This window comes from Rhinolophus ferrumequinum, chromosome 10, assembly GCF_004115265.2.
Source record: "Rhinolophus ferrumequinum isolate MPI-CBG mRhiFer1 chromosome 10, mRhiFer1_v1.p, whole genome shotgun sequence".
NCBI classification, from domain to species: Eukaryota; Metazoa; Chordata; class Mammalia; order Chiroptera; family Rhinolophidae; genus Rhinolophus; species Rhinolophus ferrumequinum.
In genome coordinates this window covers 30623055-30646763 of record NC_046293.1, presented here as the reverse complement: position 1 = coordinate 30646763, position 23709 = coordinate 30623055, and positions in this window count along the sequence as shown.

Sequence of the window (23709 nt, the reverse complement as noted above, 5' to 3'; positions counted from 1 at the left end):
AGAAATATACATTTTCCCTACCCCAAACCCTAGAGTACTATGTGTTTAAAAACAAAAGGTCAGGAACTAAGGACTTCAGTGACACCTTTACCTTAAGGATCAGAATTGGAGTTATACTTGAGGTCTTAGGTGAAATGAGTTTGACGGATTAGGTTCAGTTACTGGCTGTCAGTGCACTACATAAAAAACACTGCACATACAGAGCTTAGTGAAACTAGCTGTTTTCTGCACAGGAAAATTCCTTGATAGAGTTAGCATGAAGACAAATGAACTGTTATCCCCCAAGAAAGGTGTCCCTTTAGGTTAGGTTTGAGGTTAGCAATACCAAACAGTAAAAGCACTAGACTTCCCATGGCTGACAGACTCATTACCTTTGTAAATATTGAGGCTTAGCTTTGAATCATGGGATTCCTCTTGTTTCTAGATAGAGCTTGTAACTAACCAATTACCACACAATAAAGAAATTAAAATGAGAAAAGACAAGAGTGGTGCAAATTTCTTTCCTTTTCTACCATCAGAGTTGTTTAAACTTTCTCCTTCATTATGGCATCTTTACCACTCCATTTATTCAAAGCCTTCTAAACATAGCCTTGTTATTCACCATAATAAGGATCCTATAAAACCAAGTTATTGTTTGTTTGTCTGTTTATTAACGGGTAAGAAAATGGGAACTCAGGATTAATTCGAAACTGGCAGTGGCAGGATTGAAAACGATATTTGTGTTCAAAACTAGTGCTTTTTCCACAACTTTTTATCATATAGAATTATTTCTCTAAAATCTGTCTATTTTGTTTATGAGAGTTACTCATTCAGTCTCATGTAAATTATGTATTTTTACCAAGAAATAACGAGATATTAGAAAAAAGCTTGAATTTCTTGAAAGTGAAAAATACAGCAAATCAAATTTTTTGGAAATAAGCTAAAGCAATGCTCAGAGAAAAAATCATGCTTTAAATGTTTCATTGGAAATGAAGAAGGTCTCAAATCCATTATCTAAACTTTCAGCTTAAGGAACTAGAAAAGAAGCAAGGAAATAAAAGAGAATAAATAATAGCAATAAGAACAATAATTAATGAAATGGGAAATACAAAAACAATAAAGAAAACAGTGGAAACCAAATTTGTATCATTGAAATGATCAACAAAATTTGTACACCTTTAACTAGAATAATCAAGATAAAATAGAAAAGATACAGGTTGTCAATATCAGGAATGAAATATAGAACTTCACAACAGATCCAGCAGAAATTAAAATGCAATTTAAGGTAATATTATAAACATCTTGATACCAACAAGTTTAACAGCATAGATGACATAAACTACTAGAAAGACATTAATTACCAATTGACACCAAATATTAATAATAACAATAATATATCTGTATAAAGTTTAACAATTAATAATTAAATATATTTCCATGAAGAAGAGTCTAGGTGTAGATGGCTTAATTAGTAAATTCTATCAAACATTTAAGGAAGCAATTATAATATCAGTCATATATAAACTTTTTCGAAAAATAGAGAAGGAGGGAACATATGCAAAAATACTTGAGGCGGCCAGTATTATCTTGACAACAAAGCAGGGCAAAACATCAGAAGAAAAGTGCTTGACAATATCTCTTATAAGCATAGATGCAAAAATGTTTAACAAAATAATACCAAATTAAATTCAACAATATATAAGAATGTGAAACACCATGACTCTCTGTAAACCAATAATGCAAAGTTGGTTTATTATCTAAACCACAATTATAATTAAAATAAAGTAGAAAACCTATAGAATCATATCAGACTACTAAAGAGATTTTGACAAAATCTAACACCAATTCCTGATAAAAACAACAAACACATGCAGAAATAAAATATGTGGCAAGACTAGTAGGGAAAGGACAGGGGAAAGTAATTGTAATTACATTGTTTTAATAGTGTTACCTTAAAAAGAGTGTTAAAATGTTAATTCAAGGTAAACTGTGATAAGGATACATATTGTAATCCCTAGACTAACAATTTAAAAGTAATTAAAACAATAAGGTATATCTAAAAAGCCAATAGGGGAAATAAAATGAGATATTAAAAAATAATCACAACAGAAAGAATAGGGCAAAAAATAATATATGGGACAGATAGAAAATAACAATAATATATACGTAAAGCCAATCAACTCAATAATTACATTAAATAGATACAAGGCCTGAATATCCCAATTAAAAAGTAGAAATTGTCAGACTAGATTAAAAAGAATTAATAAACAAGATACAACTGTAAACATGCTGCTTATAAGAAAAATACTTTATAAGCACAGATCATTTAAGCAAAAGGGTAGATATAAATAAGATAAACAAATACTAATCATAAAAGATTTGGTATGCTTATATTAATATTAGATAAGTGGTATTCAAAATAGGAGTACTAGCAAAGATAAAGAGGTTATGTCATTATCAAAGCAGGGTATATTTTCAAAAAAATTAACAATCTTAAAAGGATTAACCTTATAATGAATCTTCAAAATATGCAAAACAGACATCAACAGATTAAAGACGGCAATAATCAAATCCACAATTACAGATGGAGATTTTAACTTGCATAATTATAGAACAATAAGGCACCAAAAAAAGTAGTTAAGTATGTAGAAGATTTGAAAACATCATCCACCAAGGTGACACTTACATAAAATTTATACAACACTATATCCAACATTTGAAGACTATCTCTGTCAAGTGTCCACACAACATTAATCAAGATAGATATCAAGATATGCTCTGCCATAAAATAATTCTCAATAAATATATGAAGACTGAAAACATACAGAGTTTGTACTCTGACCAAAAAAGACTAAATTAAAAATCAGTAACAAAGTATATTAAGAGAAGTCTTAATTTAGGCAATTAAGAAAAAATAAATAACCATAGGTAAAAGAAAACAAGTGAAATTATATAGTATTTAAATTATTTTTAATTGTGGTAAAATATATATAATATAAAATAAACTGTTTTAACCGTTTTTAAGTGTACAAATCGATATATTAAGTACATTTGCAATGTTCTTTGATGCATAGAAGTTTTAAACATTGATGAAATTCAGTTCATTTTTTTTCTTCTGTTGCCTGTGTTTTTCGTATTATGTCTTAGAAGCCATTGATAAATTCAAGGTCATAATGTTTACCCCTGTGTTTTCTTCTAAGAGTTTTGTAGTTTTAGCCTTTAAAGTTAAGTCTTTAATCCATTTTGAACGAATATTTGTATTTGATATAAGGTAAGGGACTCCTTCATTCTTTTGCATGTGAATATCCAGCTTTTCTTGCATCTTTTTTTTTTTTTTAATTTATTGGGGTGACAATTGTTAGTAAAATTACATAGATTTCAGGTGTGCAATTCTGTATCACATCATCTATACATTACATTGTGTGTTCACCACCCAGAGTCAGTTCTCCTTCCATCACCATATATTTAATCCCCCTTACCCACATCTCCCACCTCCTTGCATCATTTTTTTGAAGAGACTATTCTTTCCCTATTGAATGGTTTTGGCATCCTTGTTGAAAAGTAATTGACCATGTAGGTGAGGATATATTTTCCGGCTTTTAATTCTATTTATTGGTCTATATGCCTCTCTTGTGCCAGCACCAGTGTTTTGATTATTGTAGCTTTGTAGTAAGTTGTGAACTTGGTAAGTGTAAGTTTCCAATTTTGTTCTTATTGTTTTAGTTTTCAAGATTGTTTTGGTTATTTCAGTTCCTTTGAATTTTTGTATGCATTTTAGGATGGGTGCCTCTATTTCTGAAAAAAAATGCCATTGGAATTTTTAAAGGGATTTCATTGAATCTGTAGAGCACTTTGAGAAATATTGCCATCTTAACAATAGTGTCTTTCAACCCATTAACATGTGATGTCTTTCCATACACTTCCATTTATTTAAATCTTCTTTAGTTTTTTTCAGCAAAATTTTGTATTCAATGTGTAAGTTTTACATCACTTTAGTTAAATTTGTTTCTAAGTACTTTATTCTTTTTATTGCTATTGTAAAAAAAAAATGTTCCTTAATTTCCTTTTTGGATAGTTTATTACTACTGTATAGAAATACAACTAATTTTTATATATTAATCTTATATCCTGCAACTGTATTGAAGTCATTTATTAGCTCTAATTTTCTTTTTTTCAGATTCTTTAGGGCTCTCTACATATCCAGAGAATCATGTTATCCACAAATAGAATGTTACTTCTATCTTTCAATTTGCACACGTTTTAATTTCTTTTTTGCTTAATTCCCCTGGCTAGAAACTTCAATACTATGTTGAATAAAAGACGAGAAAGCAGTCATTCTTGTCTTGTTCTGGATATTAGGGGGAAAGCTTTCAGTCTTTTACCATTGAGCATGAATTTAGCTATGGGTTTTTCATATATGGCTTTTATCTTGTTGAGGAATTACCCTTCTATTCCTAATTTAAAAGTTGTTCCATCATGAAAGAGTATTGAATTCTGCCAAATGCTTTTTCTGCATCATTTGGGATAATTATGTGATCTTTCGTTCTATTTTTGTATGTTAAACCACTTTTGCATTCCTGAGATAATTTTCACTTGGTGATGGTGTATAATTTTTTAAATATGTTGCTGAATTCATATTGCTAGCATTTTGTTGAGGATTTTTGCATATACATTCATAAGCGTTATTGGCCTGTAGTTTTCATTTCTTATGATGTTTGTCTTTGGTATCAGGGTAATGCTACCGTGTTTCCTGGGAAATAAGACCTAGCTGGACCATCAGCTCTAATGCATCTTTTGGAGCAAAAATTAATATAAGGCCCAGTCTTATTTTAATATAAGACCCAGTTTCATTATAATATAATTTAATACAATATAATATATATAATATAATATGGTATCATATAATACCAGGTATAATATAATATAATATAATATAACATAACATAACATAACATTATATAATATAATATAATATAATATAATATAATATAATATAATATAATATAATATAATATAATATAATATAATACTGGATCTTATATTAATTTTTGCTCCAAAAGACACATTAGAGCTGATGGTCCAACTAAGTCTTATTTTCCAGGAAACACGGTAGTATCAAAGAATGAGTTAGGAAGCATTCCACCCTCTCCATTTTTTTGAAGAGTTTGAGAAGAAATGGTGTTAATCCTTTTTTAATGTTTGGTAGAATTAACCAGTGAAGCCATTGGTCCTAGGCCTTTTTTGGTTGGAATATTTTTGATTATTGATTCAATAGCCTTACTTGTTATAAGTCAGTTCATGTTTTGTCTTTCTTCTTGATTCATTTTGGCAATTTGTGAAATTCTAGATTTTTTCCCCATTTCATCCAAGTTACCTAATTTTTTGGCATACAATTTTTCATAATATTTTTTTTTTTTTGCGGGGGGGAAAGGGGAACAGGGCTTTATTGGGGAACAGTGTGTACTTCCAGAACTTTTTCCAAGTCAAATTGTTGTCCTTTCAATCTTAGTTATGGAGGGCGCAGCTCAGCTCCAGGTCCAGTTGCCGTTGTTAGTTGCAGAGGGCACAGCCCACCATCCCTTGCAGGAGTTGAGGAGTCAAACCAGCACGCTTGTGGTTGAGAGCCCGCATTCCAACCAGGGGAGCCATCTGACACTGGCCCATTTGGGAATCAAACCGGCAGCCTTAGGAGTTAGGAGCACGGAGCTCCAACCACCTGAGGCCCCAAGCCGGCCCCACAATATTCATTTATAATCATGTTTATTTCTGTGAAGTTGATAGTAAAGTTTCCACTTTCATTTATGGTTTTAATAATATGAGCCTTTCTTCTTTTTGTCTTAGTCAATATAACTAAAGTTTTATCGATGCTCTTGCTCTTTCCAAAGAATCAGCTTTCATTTTTGTTTGTTTCCTTTATTGTTTTCTATTCTCTATTTCATTGTTTTCTCTGCTCTAATCTTTATTATTTCTTTTCTTCTACTAGCTTTACGTTTAGTTTGCATTGGCTTTTCTACTTCCTTGAGGTGTAGAGTTGGGTATTGATTTGATTTTTTTTTCCTTTTATAACGTGTAGGTTTTATATTTATTAATTCTCCTTTTAGCTTGGCTTGCACTACATCTCATAAGTTTTGGTATGCTGTAATTTTCATTTTTGTTTGTCTCGGGTATTTTCTAATTTCCCTTGTGATTTTTTATTCACCCATTTGTAGTTTAAAAGTATGTTGTTTAATTTCCATGCTTGTAAATTTTCTAGTTTTTGTTCTTTATTGATTTCTAGTTTTACTCCATTGCGGTATGAAATGTACTTTGTATGATTTCAGACTTATTTAAATCAGTAAGAAGTTTTGGGGCCCCAGACATGGTCTATCCTAGAGAAAGTTCTATATCCACTTGAGAAATATATACATTCTTCTGTTGTTGGATGGACTCTTTTGTATATGTCTGTTAGTTGAATTGATTTGTATTTTTCAAGTCTTCTATTTCCTTATTAATCTTCTGTTTAGCTATTCTAGTCAATTACTTAAAGTTCAATTTTGAAGTCTCCAAGTATTATAGGAGAACTGCACATTTCTCCCTTTAATTCTGTCAGTTTTTTGCTTTATATATTTTGAGACTCTTTTGGTAGGTGAGTACATGATTGTTATATCTTCAACCTTTATAATTATACAATCTCCTTCTCTGTCTCTTACAAGCTATTTAACTTAAAGCCTATTTTGTCTCATAATAATATAGCCATTTCAGCTCCTGGTCACTATTTGCATGAAGTATCTTTTTCAATCTTTTTATTTTCAAACTTTTTGTGTCTTTGTATCTACATAGACAACATGTATATGTAGATAGCATATAGATGGTTCGTGTTTTTTAATTCATTCTGCTAATCTCTGACTTTTAATTGAATCTACATTCAAAATAATGACTAAGAAAGAACTTCTCTGTCTTTTAGCTATTTGTTTTTTGTATGTTTTTATGTTTTTGTTCCTCAATTCTTCCCTTTTTGTAGTATCCATTTTGGTGTCCTTCTTTCATTTTCTGTTTGTTTTGTAGTTATTTCTTTACTTTGTGTATCATTAACATCTTAACTTATGACAACCTAGTTTGAATACTACAAACTTCATTCCAATAGGATATACATCCTTGGCTCCTATATATTTCAGAAACTCTCCCTTTACGTTATTGTCACAGATTATGTTATTTTTATATATATATAGGTGCCTATTAAAGTAGATTTATAAGTACTGTTTTATGCATTTACCTTTTGAATTGTATAGAAGAAAAGAGTTACAAACAAAAATTATAATAATACTGGCTTTTGTATTTACGTACACATATAATTACTTTTACCAATGTGCTTTGCTTTTTCATATGGCTTCAAGTTACTGTCTAGTGTCCTTCCATTTTGGGCTGCTGGATTGCCTTTAGCATTTCTTGTAAGGCAGGTCTACTAGTACAGAACTCCTTCAGGCTTTGTTTTTCTGGAAATGTCTTAATTTCTCCTTTGTTCTTGAAAGATAGTTTTGTAGGTATGGAATTATTGGTTGAGTTTTTTCCTTCCAGGACTTTAAATATGTCACTCCATTTCCTTCTGGCTTCCATATTTGCAGATTTTAAAAAATCACCTGTTAATGTTATTGAGGACCCCTTGTATGATATGAATCTTACTGCTTTCAAAACTTTCTCTTTGCCTCTATCTTTCAACAATTCACATTATTATATCACAATGTGGCTTGCCTTGAGTTTATTATGCTGGAGATCATTGACCTTCTTGTATATGTATATTGATATCTTTCATTACATTTTGGAAAATGTTGGCCATTATTTCTTCAAACATTTTTTTTCTGACTCTAACTCTCTTCTTCTCTGTAACTCCCATGATGAATATGTGGGTACACTTGAAGGTGTCCCACATGTCCCTAAGGCTCTGTTTATTTTCCTTTGTTGTTTTTTCTTTCTGTTCCTTAGACTGGAAAAATTCAATTGTCCTACCTTTATACTCACTGATTCTTTCTTCTGCCTGTTCAAATCTGCCACTGAATTCTTTTAGTAATTTTTTCCACTATTGTACTTTTTACCTCCAGAATTTCTATTTGGGTCCTTTTTTGTAATTTATTTCATCATATTTCAACATTATACACATATTTTGAGCACCATTATTCATAATAACCAAAAAGGTAGAAACAACCAAAATATTCACCATTGGAGAAATTAATAAACAAATTAGAGTAATATAAAATGTAACATTATTCAGTCATAAAAAGGAATAAGGTGCTGGTGATGCTTCCACTTACATGAATCGTGAAAACATTAAATGAAAGAAGCCAAACACAAAAGGTCATGTTTTGTATTATTCTATTTATATGAAATATTCAGAACAGTCAAATCCATGGAGACAGAAAGATGAGCAGTTACCAATATGTAGATGGAGGAGTGGGGGGTGATGGTTGAGAATAGAGAATGATTTCTTAATGGGTACAAGGTGTTCTTCTGGAGTGACGAAAACGTTTTGAAAACAGATATAGTTGCACAACATTTTACATACACTAAATGCAACTGAATTGTGCACTTTAAAATGCTTAATCATATATTATGACTTTCACCTCAATAAAATATATATATATATATGGTCTGAAACCTACTAGTAAACCTAAGAGACAAATGTAAAATCTTGAACCTAAAAATTACGGAACACATATTCTTTTCAGATACACATGAGCCATTTACCAAAACTGGCAATATGCTGGATCATAACAAAACAAAACAAGACAACATAGTGGAATTAAACTAGAAATCATAAGAAAAAAGGCAAAAAAGTAGGCTTCAAAATTAATCTATTCACTTCTAAATAACTTCTAAATAAAATATTATCTTTTATGGGTGGCTCATATAACATCCACACTTGCATGTAGTAAATGTGTGCTTTGAGAGTCTGAATAAGTGACTTCCCTAAATCACACAAGTAGAAAGTGCTAGAGTCAGAATTCAACCGCAAGTCTGTAATTCTTAATCAGCACATTGCTCACTAAACTGACATGTATACACTCAACTCTTTGGAGGAAGACACTAATAAAGGTAAAGTGCCGTTTATAATCTCCACATGAGCCTGTTAGTTTAAGTTTGTTCAGTGCCATGATCAGAAACCTTAATTCAAGCCAACTATGTTATGTATACCATTTTTCTAAGAGAAATCAAGTTAGATGGGTGTGGATTCATGTAAAGTATAAAACTGCTACAAAAAAAAAATCCACTTTGAAAGACATAAGTTTTTCTGTAGGCCATGCATAAAAAGAATTTCAGAGAAAAGTACAGATTACAAACTGGAGGTTTCAGAGTGATAATAGGAAATTTGTTGAAAGTGGAAATTGAGGGAATCAAGGGTATCAAAACTAAATGCATAAGCAGGAAGTTTCATTCAGAAGAGAGGCTATAATGCTTCATAAGGGGAAATCATGTTCAATGCTGGAAAGCTTTAAGAAAGATTGTGATTGAAGAAAACCCAGTGAACTGACTTATTTAATTTTTTAAAAATTATTTACTAATGTTACTACTAATTGTTATTTTTTTATACAGTTGCCAAGGAGTTTAGTAAGACTTTTAATCACTAATGATGGAACAGAAAATAAAAGATAGTGATAAATACTTCTTTGCATTAGTGCTCCCAACCAAGTTTCCTGCTTCAACCATGACTCTGACAGCTCTAAATTCTCTGTCTTGCTCCAACTTAGAGATATATTTGACTATTCAATGTGTATTCCTTTCATGCAAACTTTGCAAATGTGTGTCTCACTAAAATTTCACTTTTTCTATCCATATCGCATTTATGCTTACCTCTTTATAGTGGATAAAAGCACTAACCCTAAACAGTCTCCTTCAATCTAAAATACCTGGCATTTTACTCTCATGTTGCCTATACATCCAAGGTGATGAAATTCTGTCAGTAAATTTCTTCTTTTCCATACCCTTCTCCCACTTCAACTATCTCCCTTAAGATCCTCATGATTTTTTACCTAGTCTGTTCCAATAGCCTCCTAATTGATATACTTTCACTAATCTTTTATACTTAATTAGTTTCTAAATAGATTCCAGGGTTATCTTCCTTTTAAAAAAAGGGGGTCATGTTACTGTACTATTCAAATTTGTATTAATTATGTATCAATTAGGATTAAATCCAAGGCCAAATATAAGATCCTCCCCAATCTTGCCATATATTCTCCTTCAGTACTTAAATATAAAATAATATGTTGCCAACATCTCTTTGTTGATTTTGTAATATGTGACTTTACTCAAACCATATTGAAATGATTTTTTAGTCTGATCTAAGGCTTAAAGTTAGATAGTTTTATTAGTTTAATTGACAGTGAAATTATTCTAAAATTTCCTTATCCAATTTCAAACTGTTAAATGTTCCAGAAATTTTGATCAAGTCCATGGTAACTACATAGGGACAATCCTTCTGAGGGTCTTCATGCTGCATTCCCAGTGACCTTTTCACCATTTCCTAAATTCTCCATAACTTTTTTTCTGGTCTCAGGACCTTTATATATTTATATATACTGTTTCCCTTGTGTGTATCCTACCCTACATTTCTATTTCATGGATTTAATTTCATGTTTTAAGATAAGATAATCTCTTTTGTGAAGTCTTTGCTCACATCTCCTGGGAGAGTTTGGAAGTCCCATTCTTATATTTGCTTAGCATTTTCTTCATTCCTTATTATAACATTTATGGCATATTACAATAATATATGTGTGTCTATCTCCTCTACATAGTAACTCTGTACCTTATGGATTGTATTTATCTTGGACTCCAATGTAATTGATAATATAGTAGGCACTCAATAAGTGTTGGTTCATCAAAAACAATGGATGGACTGATATTGTAACCTCAGAAAGTGGTCCCCAAACTAGAAAAGTTATCCAATATTAACAACTGCATAGTTTTAGATGGCATTGGATTTTTATTTGTGTTAAAATTACAAGATCAAAAATACAATCAGAATTAAGGATCATAAAGTTCTGATTAACCAAAAATAATAATAGTAAAACAAAACAAAAATTAAAAAAGAAAGAAAGTATACAAGATTTTCTCAGTGCACAAGGAGAATGAAAAAGGAGGAGACTGGGAAGGCAATAATTGAGGAATATTTTTAAAATTATGTAGTTAAGGATGTAGTTATCTTTGAGATGATCATAAATTTCTGGAATATTTAACAGTTTGAAATTGGATACGGAAATTTTAGAATGATTTCACTATCAGTTAAACTAATAAAACCATCTAACCCTAAGCCTTAGATCAGACTAAATCATTTCAATGTGGTTTGAGTGAAGTCACTGTGGGGACAGAGCCCCAGAGAGCAGTTTCCAGGCTCTCGGCCTCATGTGGAAAGGTGCTGGCTCTGGTAGTAGATAGCCGTCAGCTGTGGCTAGTTGGCCGTCAGCTGTAACCAGTGAGCCATTGGCCACTAATATAACTGCCATGGCTACACTAGCAGAAAAATGGGAGCTAGCAAGAAGATGGTGGCTGAGCCTGCAAGCGGTGTAGTGGGGGTTGAGAACAGTGTGGCTCCCGCTTCCTGTGTCTCCAACCCAGCCGCCCGCGAGAATATAGCAGTATGACTCCCCTACCTATGGCTCCGTGGGTGTTCCTTTTTGGCCTCACCTTGTCCTGCGTTCTTATATGGGGAGCGGGAGCCGCCCTGCGTGACTCCCCGCACAACAGTCACATATTACAAAATCAACAAAGAGATGTTGGCAACATGTTTTTTTTTGTTTTGTTTTGTTTTGTTTTTAATGTTTAAGATGTGTCATCTATTCCTCATCTACTTATCCCCAGAACCAAAATAAAATGTCCTAATTTTATGTCAGAAAAGAATGCTGCTCTGCTCCAGTACGGCATTTGTTATCTATCATACTGCCTCTAATGTCTTCGTTCCTTAATCTATCCCATACCCAACACATTTCCACAAAAAGGATGTTCTTGTTTTGTCAATACTCTCCCTCAAAATCATTCAGTAGTTCCCTAAAGCTATTAAGTTAAAAAATATATATTTTTGCAAAGCTTCTCAATGTCATCTTCTACCACTTTCTGGCTTCAGTCAAACCAAACAAAGGCATTTTATGGTATGTAAGCACTCCTCATGCTTTTTAAACTCTTACTCCCTGATTTTCTCCTTCTCTCTAAAACTTTGTTCAGATTTTTCCCCTTTCATCATCTCTACCCTAATAAATATAAATTTTTTTATTATCTTTCAAAGTATAAAGTTTTTGTTCTGATTTCAAACAGACTCATGTTTATATCCTAACTCTACCACTTGAAAGTGGGTGAAGTCACAAATTCTTTAGACTCTCGATGCTTTATTTGTAAAATAGGTAAATAACAACACCTAATTATACTGTTGAACAATGCTCCCTCTAGGCCAACGATGCTTTTTGCCCATTTGCCAAAAGGCAATGCTTCTTCCATGTGTGAACACATGGAATTAGTAATCTATGTTTAAAATAGTTTAGGGCATTCTATTTCCATTAATAAATTATAATTCATACAAAGGAAATAAAAAAAACATTTGCAATGATTTTAGTATTACATGAGATTATGAGAAATTTTGCAGATTTGGTACTTGAACATAGTGGTTAGCAAAATGCCTAGCATATAATACTAGATAAAATAATAGATTGCAGTTATTATTAGTCCTACTGTTATTAACACAATCAATGCTATTACTATTATTATTTGATGTTCTTATTTTCTCTTTTAAGTTCCCACAGCATTTTATGTTTATTTAATTATATTCTTTTTTTGATTATACATACATGTATACATGTGTCAGCCTCTCTGCTCATTTTGTAACTTTCTTGACATCAGGGATTATGTCTTGATCTATCTGTTTTTTAAGTAATCTTCCGTACTTCCACACACAAGAATTTAATAAATGTGTTGATATATTTAATAATATTTATTAAATATCTAATATGTAATTAAGGTAGGATATAAGATAAACTGTGACTTTCTAGGTGGGTGAGTGTAGATCCTGAGATGGGTAGGACTTGTTTCCTTACAAAGCAGAGTCTTTCGGCACCTACTTCAAGCAAGGCATGTCGAGAGGAAAGCACTGACCTCTAACATACCTCTAACAAGTATTGGGCCACTTCAAATGCACAAAGGGCTCAAGGGGATCTGGAGAGTCAAGTTTGATGAGTGCATTGACCCAGATGTCCCAAACCCAATTTACAGGTTTCCACTCTTTCCTCCACCAGAGTTAGCATACTTTCCAGGACTGAGAATTCAAAATTCTCTGGATCTCTGCTACTGTTATGGTTAATTCCCAGTCTTGTTTCTCTCATTTTTTGCACTACGGCTATGGAAGGTGAGTCCTTTTTATATGCTACTAAGGGGGTCCTCTGACTTTCTTACTTCTCCTTCAATGGCAGAACAATCCCCTCATCCTTTCTTGTCTTTTGGAATGGCTCACTGGCCACCAGAGAGAGCCTCTGGTTCCATTGTCCTCGTAATCCACGTTCCCCTCGACCTCTCAAAATCCTGAGATATTGTTATCCAACAGTGAATTTTTTTACACTGTTACCTCATACAAATTCACCACCAGTAAAATTTTCAGCAGTTGTCCTGCTGAAGCATGTGCTTTACCTATCTCCAGTATCCCAGCTCCAAAATCTCATTTCATAGTTTCCTTCTTTGACTAGAAACTATAATGGTCTCCTTACATCAACCAATTTAGATTGACTTCTTAGAAAAACAAATTTTGTGATGGAGATTTGCATACAAAGACTTTATTGGAGAGTTCCTGCAGGATGAACACTTCTGGAAGAGTAAAGGCAATAGTACCTTCCTTTAGATGTACATTATATTTATTTGCAAGAAACTACATAGTCAAAGGTAAAGGATAAGCCTACAGAAAGGGGCCAAGAATTAGAAAGATTAATGGAGTCTATCATAACCCAGTACCCATGGTTGATAAGTTTGGTCCCTAAAAGAATGAGGTTTCAAACATACTTGATCATAGATGAATAGAGTATGATCTTTTGCTGGTTATGGACAATACTTATCACACTTTGGTGTGTTTCTCCAATCCACTTAATGAATAAGATATATCATTTCTACTTTTAAATTGAGCCCAGAGAAGGACAAAGCTCTCCAGTAGGTTCGAGCTGCCTTGCCACTCAAATTTTATGATCTGGCAGATACTAACGATACTCAAAGTGTTGGTGGTAAATTAAGAACTAGGAAGTATCTGGATAGCCTCAAAAAAGGAATTATAAAGCTAAGTTTGTGTAGTAAAGTCATGGCTTCCTTTGGTTATGAATGCTTTCCTTTTAGAAGTGGTCACGGTCTTCTAGTGGACCTATTTAAAGAATAATCATGAGACACTGATGACTTAAGGTGTATATCAGGAATGAGATTAAAAAGTCAAAGAGTAGTTGTGGTGGGTTCTTTTTTGTTGTTATTAGGAAAGATTGACAGCATGTTACTATTTATGACAGAAAGTTGACTCATTTCTAAAATTGACTAATTTGTGCCAATTACGAAGTTGTAGGCAATGTAAATATGGGTAGAAAGGTGCGAATCAATGTTGAGGAATAAGGGTTTCCAGGCGGGAATTCCCTCCTGTCCTCAGGAATTTTTTTCGCTTTCCCGTTCCCGAATCCCGAGATATAAACTGTTTTCTGTTCTCCACAATGAATCGTTTCCACAAAGTGATGGCTGATACTACCAACCACCTGGTTCAAGAAGCCGATTTTCCCAATTTCCCGACCAACTTTTCTTGGGATTTGGGAATGGAAAAGCGAAAATATTTCCTGAGAACGGGCAGGAATTCCCACCTGGAAACCCAAGGAGGAGTTGCTGGCTAGTGCTAATCCTGGTCCCATTCCCAGTAAGACCTATATTTCTCACTCTCCCCTTACAGAAAAGCTGACATCTACAGGTTATCATTTGCCAGGTGTTCCCATTAGCTTGCTTCTTGCAAAGGTCTGCCAGTGGGCATTCTTGGCAAGATGTTGTTAAGTGGGCACAAAGGAGAAACCACGATTTTCTCCTTCCTGTCTGTCTAAAGTGTTGTCTCTGATAGCAGCTGTATCTCTTCAGCAACTCTTGGTCCTGCCAGATAATCCCACTGATGAAGCATTTGTAGGTAAAACTGGTCCCTAGCCTGTAACACCACGTCCACCCTTTGACCTTCTGGCAGCGGTTTCCTTCTGTTTCTAATTTGTGGATTGTCTTACCATTTTCCATTTGGCTTCCCAATTCTTCCCTTACTTGTGTAATCACTTCATTAGATGACATTTCTTGTGTTGTAATAATTGAGATGTTCCCACTCACCCCCACACACACACCCTGGGAAGACTTCTCATGGATAAAATAGTCATTGATAAAATAGTTTGATACCCAGCAATGATTTTTCACAATGTAGCAAGAGAGGGTACTTAGATTGAGTGTAATTGTAAGAAAAATTGATCAAATGTTACTTTAAATCTTATAATTTCCTTTTCTAGAAATGAAAATTATCCATAAAAATCAGGGTACAGAATAAAAAATTTTATGGTTATAGCTGCAATGATTAAAGCAGAGAGTTAAGGAGAACATTACAGAAATGTGGATTTATATCTGCAAAAGTTAACTTAATTCAAAAATATTCATTTAATTGACACTATTGGGTTATTTTTGTTTGTTTATAATGAGAGTCAATTTGATAAAAACATCACAGTATTCATTTTTTGACATAACATAGGCCAAATAACTTGTTGACTAATATTTAAAATGTTATTCTAGGTTGCATTGGTATTATGTAGATTTTTTAAATGTGCTTTAAACAGCAAGGTGCATTATTCCTATAAATAATAATGGAAGTACCCAATAATGGAAGTATATATATATTTATTTTAGATAAAGACATATGAATATTAAATATGTATGCAATGTCATATTTTGTTTCTTTCTAAAGCAAGTAGAGAAGAATTAAAGAGATGGTCTGTCTTCTGCCAAAAATCTTCCACTAACTGGAAGAACGTTTGTACTATCCCATGACTCTACTGGTTTCAAGATCAGCAAAGTTTTTGTGCCTCTACATTTTTCTTAGATTTTTTTTTCCAGTCAGTATGGTATGTTGTATGTTTAAAAATACATTTTTTCCTTATTTTTCATGAGAGGCACACAACGTGTCAAAATATACTTACTTCCCTACTGATTTTACAAATAGGTTAGAAGTGAGGAGCAATAGTTAGAGATGGAGCAAAGCAAAGACTGGGACTGAAGAAGAGAAGGAAGCTACTGAGGTCAGACCTAAGTGTAACTATTTTACTCCTAAAATGAGCAGAAAATGACTAGAGAGGCTAAGGGAGATAATGGGAGCTGAGTCACTTAAAAAAAAAAAAAAGTAATATTTCCAGTTGTTAATAGAATGGTGTCCCACTTGTTACAATTCAATATTCATAATGAGAAAAATAATTTTATTGTTACTTTAAATACATTCTAGTTACTTGTTTTTTAACATTGCATACTATTTTAGAATTTTACTTATTATTTTTATTGATTTAGTTGAATTGCCTCTTAGTTCTGAAGGTGGAATTCCCTGCAGTTTACCAAAATATATGGAAAGAGATAAAAGAAAGTTCACAAAATTTAAAAAGTAAAGGCAAGGGTAGCACCCATCTCAAACTATACTGATCTAGGAAAGGTATAGAAACTGAGTTCAAAACCAATTTTAAACATAATTTCTCCAGAACAAAAAAGAAAAACAAGAAAAATTTTAAGTTTTCTTAGACCTGAGTAAAAAAAAAAGATAAGTGAATTAATGTAATGAATGAGTGCCGTGATAGCAATTTCTATGAATGCAGAGACATCCTACCATATTTCCCCAAAAATAAGACTGGGTCTTATATTAATTTTTGCTCGAAAAGATGCATTAGGGCTTATGTTCAGGTGATGTTATCCTGAAAAATCATGCTAGGGCTTAGTTTCTGGTTAGGTCTTATTTTCAGGGAAATACGTTACATATGGCTGTTGTCTTTTATCAGCTGTTTGTGAACACATAAATCGTGAGGTTAAAGCATCGTTCTATTAGAAAGGCACTTCTAATGGAATAGACTGTGATGATGTGGTCAGACATATGGCTTTGCGATATTAAATTTTAGAAAATATGGAAAAACAGTTTTTAAAGCCTCTTAGACTTTCCTTTTAATAAGTCCTTGGTCTCAGCCCTGCCTTCACAATATTGATTTCTTTAATCACAAAATTAATACAGGAGACTTCCAATTCAATATGTTTGATTGAATGTTGTGTCTTAAACTTCATTACCTTCCAAAATTGTAAAGTAATAAAAATCTTTAAAACTTCAAGGAGGAGACCCAGGGAAAAGACAATAGCAGATAAGAGAGGTCGACCAATTTTTGGAAAATGAAAGTAAATGAAGGAGAGGTAACAGACTAAGAAGACCACAGGAAACTAAGACTTATGTGCCTACAGAAGGGGGAGTGAGAAGAAAGACACCATTGTCCTGGCAGAACACTGGAAAAAAACAAGTATAAAAAAAAGGCAGGAGCCAGAGGATCTCGTAACCAGAGAGGTGACTGAGAGTTTATATAAAAAGCAGAATGGACGTTTAGGTATATTCTGACCACCTCTCTGGCATCAATCCTTCTCAATCATCAACCTCCACCCAGATAACCAGCCAACCCTCATCTCTCATTCTGCAACGACTTGAAACCAGAAAATTTCAGGACCAGGCACACAAGTCTCAGAGGGGGTGTGGGGTTCATTCGTAAACAAAGGAAGTAACTGATGGGTGAACTGGCCTTTAAGGCCTCCAGACAAAATTCTGGCTCTTGATCTGATCACCCCAGAATTCTTTGGGAAGTGGTGAGTTGGAAATTTGTAGCTTGCTGTAATGATTGGGCAAGCACTAATCACATTTAATGGACAAGAGTCTCAGGTACCAGACATCTTCTCATGTGAAATCCCTCACAGTGACAAATTATCCCACATCTCTGAAGACTTTCTGATGTCACAGTAGACAATCAATAGGGAAAGGAAGAAATGTTTAAAGCTATATGAATCTAGGACCTAACTGCATTTTGCATATAAATTATACATTTTTATTACGTATAAACACAATGTATTTTGGCATGGCCTAACATAGACTGAGTTCTTCAGGATGCAACTATAAATTGAAGTAAGATGGCATATTTTTTGGTTTGGAGTTTAACCAAGAGATTTTTACTGTTTCATAAAATCACCTTAGTGATTTCATAAAATCACTAAGAGCAAAGCTGTGCATGGTACTTAAGATGTTAGTGCTGCTTGCCAACACACCTGTATCAGTCTGTATTTATAGCTGTCACCTTCAGACATTCTACAGTGTGTGCAAGCAGCTAACTCCCTTATTATGCCCACTGTGAAGTGTAGGGTAGCCAGGCCTGAGGGATTAGGCATTGAAATACATATTATTTTATTAAGAATTAATTTCTGCTATTTCCTTTTCCCCTTATAGTATGGCATGACATTGTTATTGGTGAAATTACATGTGTTGATAGGTTAAGTTATAGTAATCGTGTGCTTCATTTTAGGTAGTAAAAGCAGATTTATAAAATATTTGCTTTAAAAAAAAAAGTGGTCATTGAATCTAATAGGATTGAGAGCCAATGCCCTAGGATAAACTCACAAGTTCAAAATTCTTTCCCCAAACACACTGTCCAATCAGGATTTCAGTATTTTATTCTTAAATGTGAACTGTCAGTCAACTCTTCTCAGATGAAGAGTTTCTCTTTTGAAGAAAGCCCTTAGCATTAAATAGAAAGACCAAAACAAAACCGACAAGGACTGAAAAGGAAAACCTGGAGAAAAAAAAAAGAAAACAAGATGATTTTTTAAAATGGTGTTTGCACACACATATGTGTGTTTGTACACACAGCAGCAATTCTTAAACTGTGTTATCTAGAGGCCCTAAAAGTCCCCAATTCCTTTGTAGGAGGTCTGCAAAGTTAAAACTATTTTCAGAATAATAGGAAGACATTGTTTTTCTCATTCACTTTCATACTTTCATGAGTGAGTGTGCAGAATTTTCAGAGGTTATACACTATGTGATATCATACCAAGTTGAATACAGAAGCAGCTGTATCAACTGTCTTATATTAAGCCAGACATTAAAAAGATTTACAAATATATAGCAAGGGTGACCAAAAATTGTATATAAATGAACACTTTGGTCAATGTTGCTCAAGCAGTAGTTCTCTGTAATCAGAAGTGTCTGGATGCTGATAGTAACCACATTGAGCACCTCTTGTAATTGGAGAAATCAAATGTGACTTGTATTCATCTTTGTTATTTGTATATATTGCGTATTACAATTTTAATAGTTTTTTTTCCTTTTTTAAAATGTGTATAGATTTTTTTTGGCACCCACTGTATATGTGTGTGTGTGTGTGTGTGTGTGTGTGTATGATATATATAGTATATGTACATATATGACATATATGATGTATATGATATGTATGTATATATATGATATAAATATGATGTATATATGATATCGCATTTAGGTCTAATTATTTATTCTCTATATTACATTCCTACATGATATGAAATCCTTAAATATTTTAACTCCAATATTCCTCCCTTCTGTCTTCTATGTTTTTGTCTAGCATTTCAATTTCATCCTATTTTCTGAAATATACAAAACTAACTTCTGTTTCACAATCAAAGATAGAAGCTTCTGTATTCTTTTATTCTGTGGAAGTTGTGAATCTTCTGTGCTCTCTCTTTCTCTCTCTCTCTCTCTTTGTTTATTCTCATAAAAAGTAAAAATCACTATTGATTTCTTTTCTTCATCTCACTTGAATACATTTCCTTTTCTCCACTGTCACTTCTCCCTCTTCCATACCAGTAAGGGCTACCAGTATCCCTAGTTTGGACCACATTTGAGATTCCCTGCTGGTCTTCCTGCCTTCATCCACTCCTGTCCATTTCTAACCCACGCTACCCACACAGTAGTCAATGTAGTATTCAGAACACAAACAAGACCTCTTAAACTCTCTTAAACTATTCAGAGTCCCATTGCTTTTAGAAAAGTCTAAATTTATAAACATGGCGTAATATGATGTTATCTCCTCTTCTACAGCCTAGTTCTTAACCACTTCTTCTCTTAGTCACTCTGTTTGCAGTTGTTCTGGGCATCTTTCAGTTTCCTGAACACGCAGGTTCTTTCATCTCCAGGCTGAGTATTTCCTTCTAACTGAAGCACACTTGTCTGTTTTTTTTCTTTCTGAATATCCTCCAGACCCCAGCTTTGAAGTAATTTCCTTTAGGAAGACTATTCCGAACTAATTTCTAATACAGGTGTCATGTTCTCCATAGTTTTTTCACAGTTGTTTAGTATTAGACTACCTCTTAGTAGCCTTTGGCTGACTTCACTAATAATTGTTTTTAAAAATTTTCTGTCTTTCCTGGTAGACACTAAAATCTGTGATGGCAGTAATCAAATTTGTAGTACTTGACATATAAAACCACTTAACAAATATTTGGTTAGTTAATATTAAATGACTTTTTGAAGTCATAAATTATTAAATATAGGTGTTATTCTCTTAATATTTTCACATTGGAAAAACTTTTGTTGAGAAATGCACTGGGAAATTATTCTAAAGGGGAATTTGATAAAGAGTGAAATTATCCTCTAAAGGGGAAAAATAGAAACTTCATGAGCCAAAAAGGTGGCCAGGTAACCCTGCAACCTTGATAATGACACTAAATAGAGAGCACAATATATTTTCTATAATGATACAAATGGGAAGAGAAGATTGAAAGCTATAGCAAAAAATATGGAAAATTGTAGGCAACTGCTCTTTAGAACTCAGGGAATATATGATCTTGAGATAAATCATTTAATCTCTTGATGTCTCATTTTAACTATTGAGCATATAATGAATGATTATTCTTAACTACTGCATGGGGCATTGTGAGACTTAATTTGCTAATGTTTATAGAGTGCTTCAGATTGTCTGATTAAAAGTATGAAGTATCATCATTATTATACTATAAAAGAGTGTGCGAAATTTTATTTTAATTTCATAAATATGAAATTATACCTTTCTACTTTCACTTAAAATGTTCTGAAATTCATACACATAAATTGGTGCATGTTTGAATCCAGGTCTCCAGGAACTCATGTTAGCTGTTCTTATTACTGTCTGTAGACCTCGGCTGCATTTCTATTGTCTATAAAGTTCACAAGACATTGACTAAAATAGATCGGAAAGGACACACTCCTTTTTGTTACATTCTTACCTATATGAGATTGGTATATTATGATTATTTTTTTGTTCTTTTCAACCTTTCATTTTTTTGGTGAATAATTCCCTCATTTTTAAATGTGATTAACTTTCTATATATGGTATTTTTCTTCCCGTATTTTAAAATATCATCTCAACTACAATATTGTGCCCAGTCAGTGGAAGTCTATGGGTGCAATTATTTTTCCCAGAGATACCTTCCTGGATGCCCTGCTTTTCTCTGTCCACGTTGCTCTCCATGCCTGCTACAGGAATTGGAGGTTCAATGTGACACTCCTGGGGTGCTTCCCTTATTTTCTTCATCTTTTACCAATGCATTACCTTCATGTTTCTTGGTTTATTATCTGTTCCTTTAGTAACTTCTTTAGAAATACATATGGAAGGTGACATTTTGGTAATATTGCCTGTCTAAAAATGTCATTATTTTATCTAAACACTTAATTGAGAGTTTGAATATAGGATTCAGCATGAAGTAATTTTCACTCAAAATGTTACAGAATTTCTCCATTTTCTTCTAGTTTCAATGCTACCATTTTTATTTCTGTCTTCTTTTTTTATTGTCTGGAAGGTTTAGGATCTCTTTATCTTCAATGTTATAAAATTGTATGATGATACATATGGATGGTATTTTTTTCATTTATTGTATTTGGTACTTAATCTGGCAAGATAGATACTTTGGTTCTGTAAATTGTATGTATTGTTAATTTGAAATATTGTTCTTTTGATAATTTCCTCTTCTTTTTTTTTTTTTTTCTGTTTTCTTTTGCTTCCTGAAATTCTTGTTAGTGGGTATAGAAAACTTTGGATATATTCTCTAATTTTCTCATATCTCTCCTTATATATTCCATCACTTTGTTTTTTGTATTCATTCTAATTAGTTTACTTAATTATTTTGCAACTCTAACTTCTTTTATAAAAAAAATTCAGCTACTTTATCTTGAATATACAAGTTTTCTTTGGTTGTTTCTCCATTATGATATTTCACGATTGCATTATCTTTTCTTAGGAACACACACACACACACGGTGCCAGAAAATGTATACACATTTTAAGAAAGAAAAAAAAACTATTAAAATTGTAATATTCAATATATACTGACAACAAAAGATGAATACAAATCACATTTGACTTCTGCAATTACAAGAGGTGCTCAAGTGGTGACCATCAGCATCCAGACACTTCTGATTCCAGCAAACTACTGCTTGAGCAACATTGACCACAGTGTCCACTTGTATACCTTTTTTTGGCACCCTGGTATGTATGTATGTGTCTATATATATATATATATATATATATATATATATATATAATCAAGATTGTTAAATTTTTTACAACGTAGACAATGAAGAGAGGCTATACATTCTTTTCAAGATGCATAGAACATTCATGAAAATTGACCCTCTAGTATGTAAATCCAATAGAATACCATACAATAAATTCAAAGAGATAGCATAACAAACCCAAAATTGAAGACAGGAAATCATACATATTCAGATCAGAAATTTATAAAATATAAAACATCCAAATAAACAAACAAACAAAAACAATGGAGTTGATCATCAAAACTAAAAAGATATTTCTTTAAAGATACTAGTAAAATATTTTAAAACATCCTGTAAGAGTGATTCAGAAAACTAAAGAACAAAAATAACATTGACAATACTTTTGTATCTCTATCCTTTGTTTTATTTTAGGATAAATAATCAAACAGTTCCTTTTCATTCGTACGTAGACTAAATTACAAAGTCCAATAATGACACCTAGCCTAAATGACATAAATCCCTATATGAGCTGGTCTTGGCCTAACTCTCCAACATTGTCCAAGCTTTCTTTCTCTTAGTAATCCCACTTCATTTATAATGACATCTTTGCTACATTTCCAAACCAATAAAAATACTCCCACGTTATGGTCTTCGCAGGTCTGCCAAGAAAACTCTTTCTTGAAACATATGCAAGACCTCTGCACAACTTTTGATGAAGTTTCTGTTCAAATGCCGCTTTTTCAGAGAGTCATTCCTTGCCCATACCATCTAAATGAAAAGCCCCATTTTTCTCCATCCTTTTATTTTGCTCTGTATTTTCCTGCAGTACTGCCACTACCTAATGTCATGCTATTTATGTGTTTAATGTCTAAGAATATATTCCACAGCAGAGTGAAGCCCCATGATAGCAGCCACTTCATCTATTTTATTCACTGTTAAATCCCCTGTAAATAGAACAGTGCTTGATACGTGGGAATACTCAAAAACATTTATTGAATATTGAATGATAAATAATTTAGATAATGTACTAATAATCCTTTTCATCTGCAGGACACGTCTACGACCTTTCCTTACCCTCTTATTCACACTATTGATCTTGTTGGCTGTAACAATAGTATGTAAATATTAAAGATGAATGATAAATAATAATATAATTAAGGAATAGAGCTCTTATAAACTTT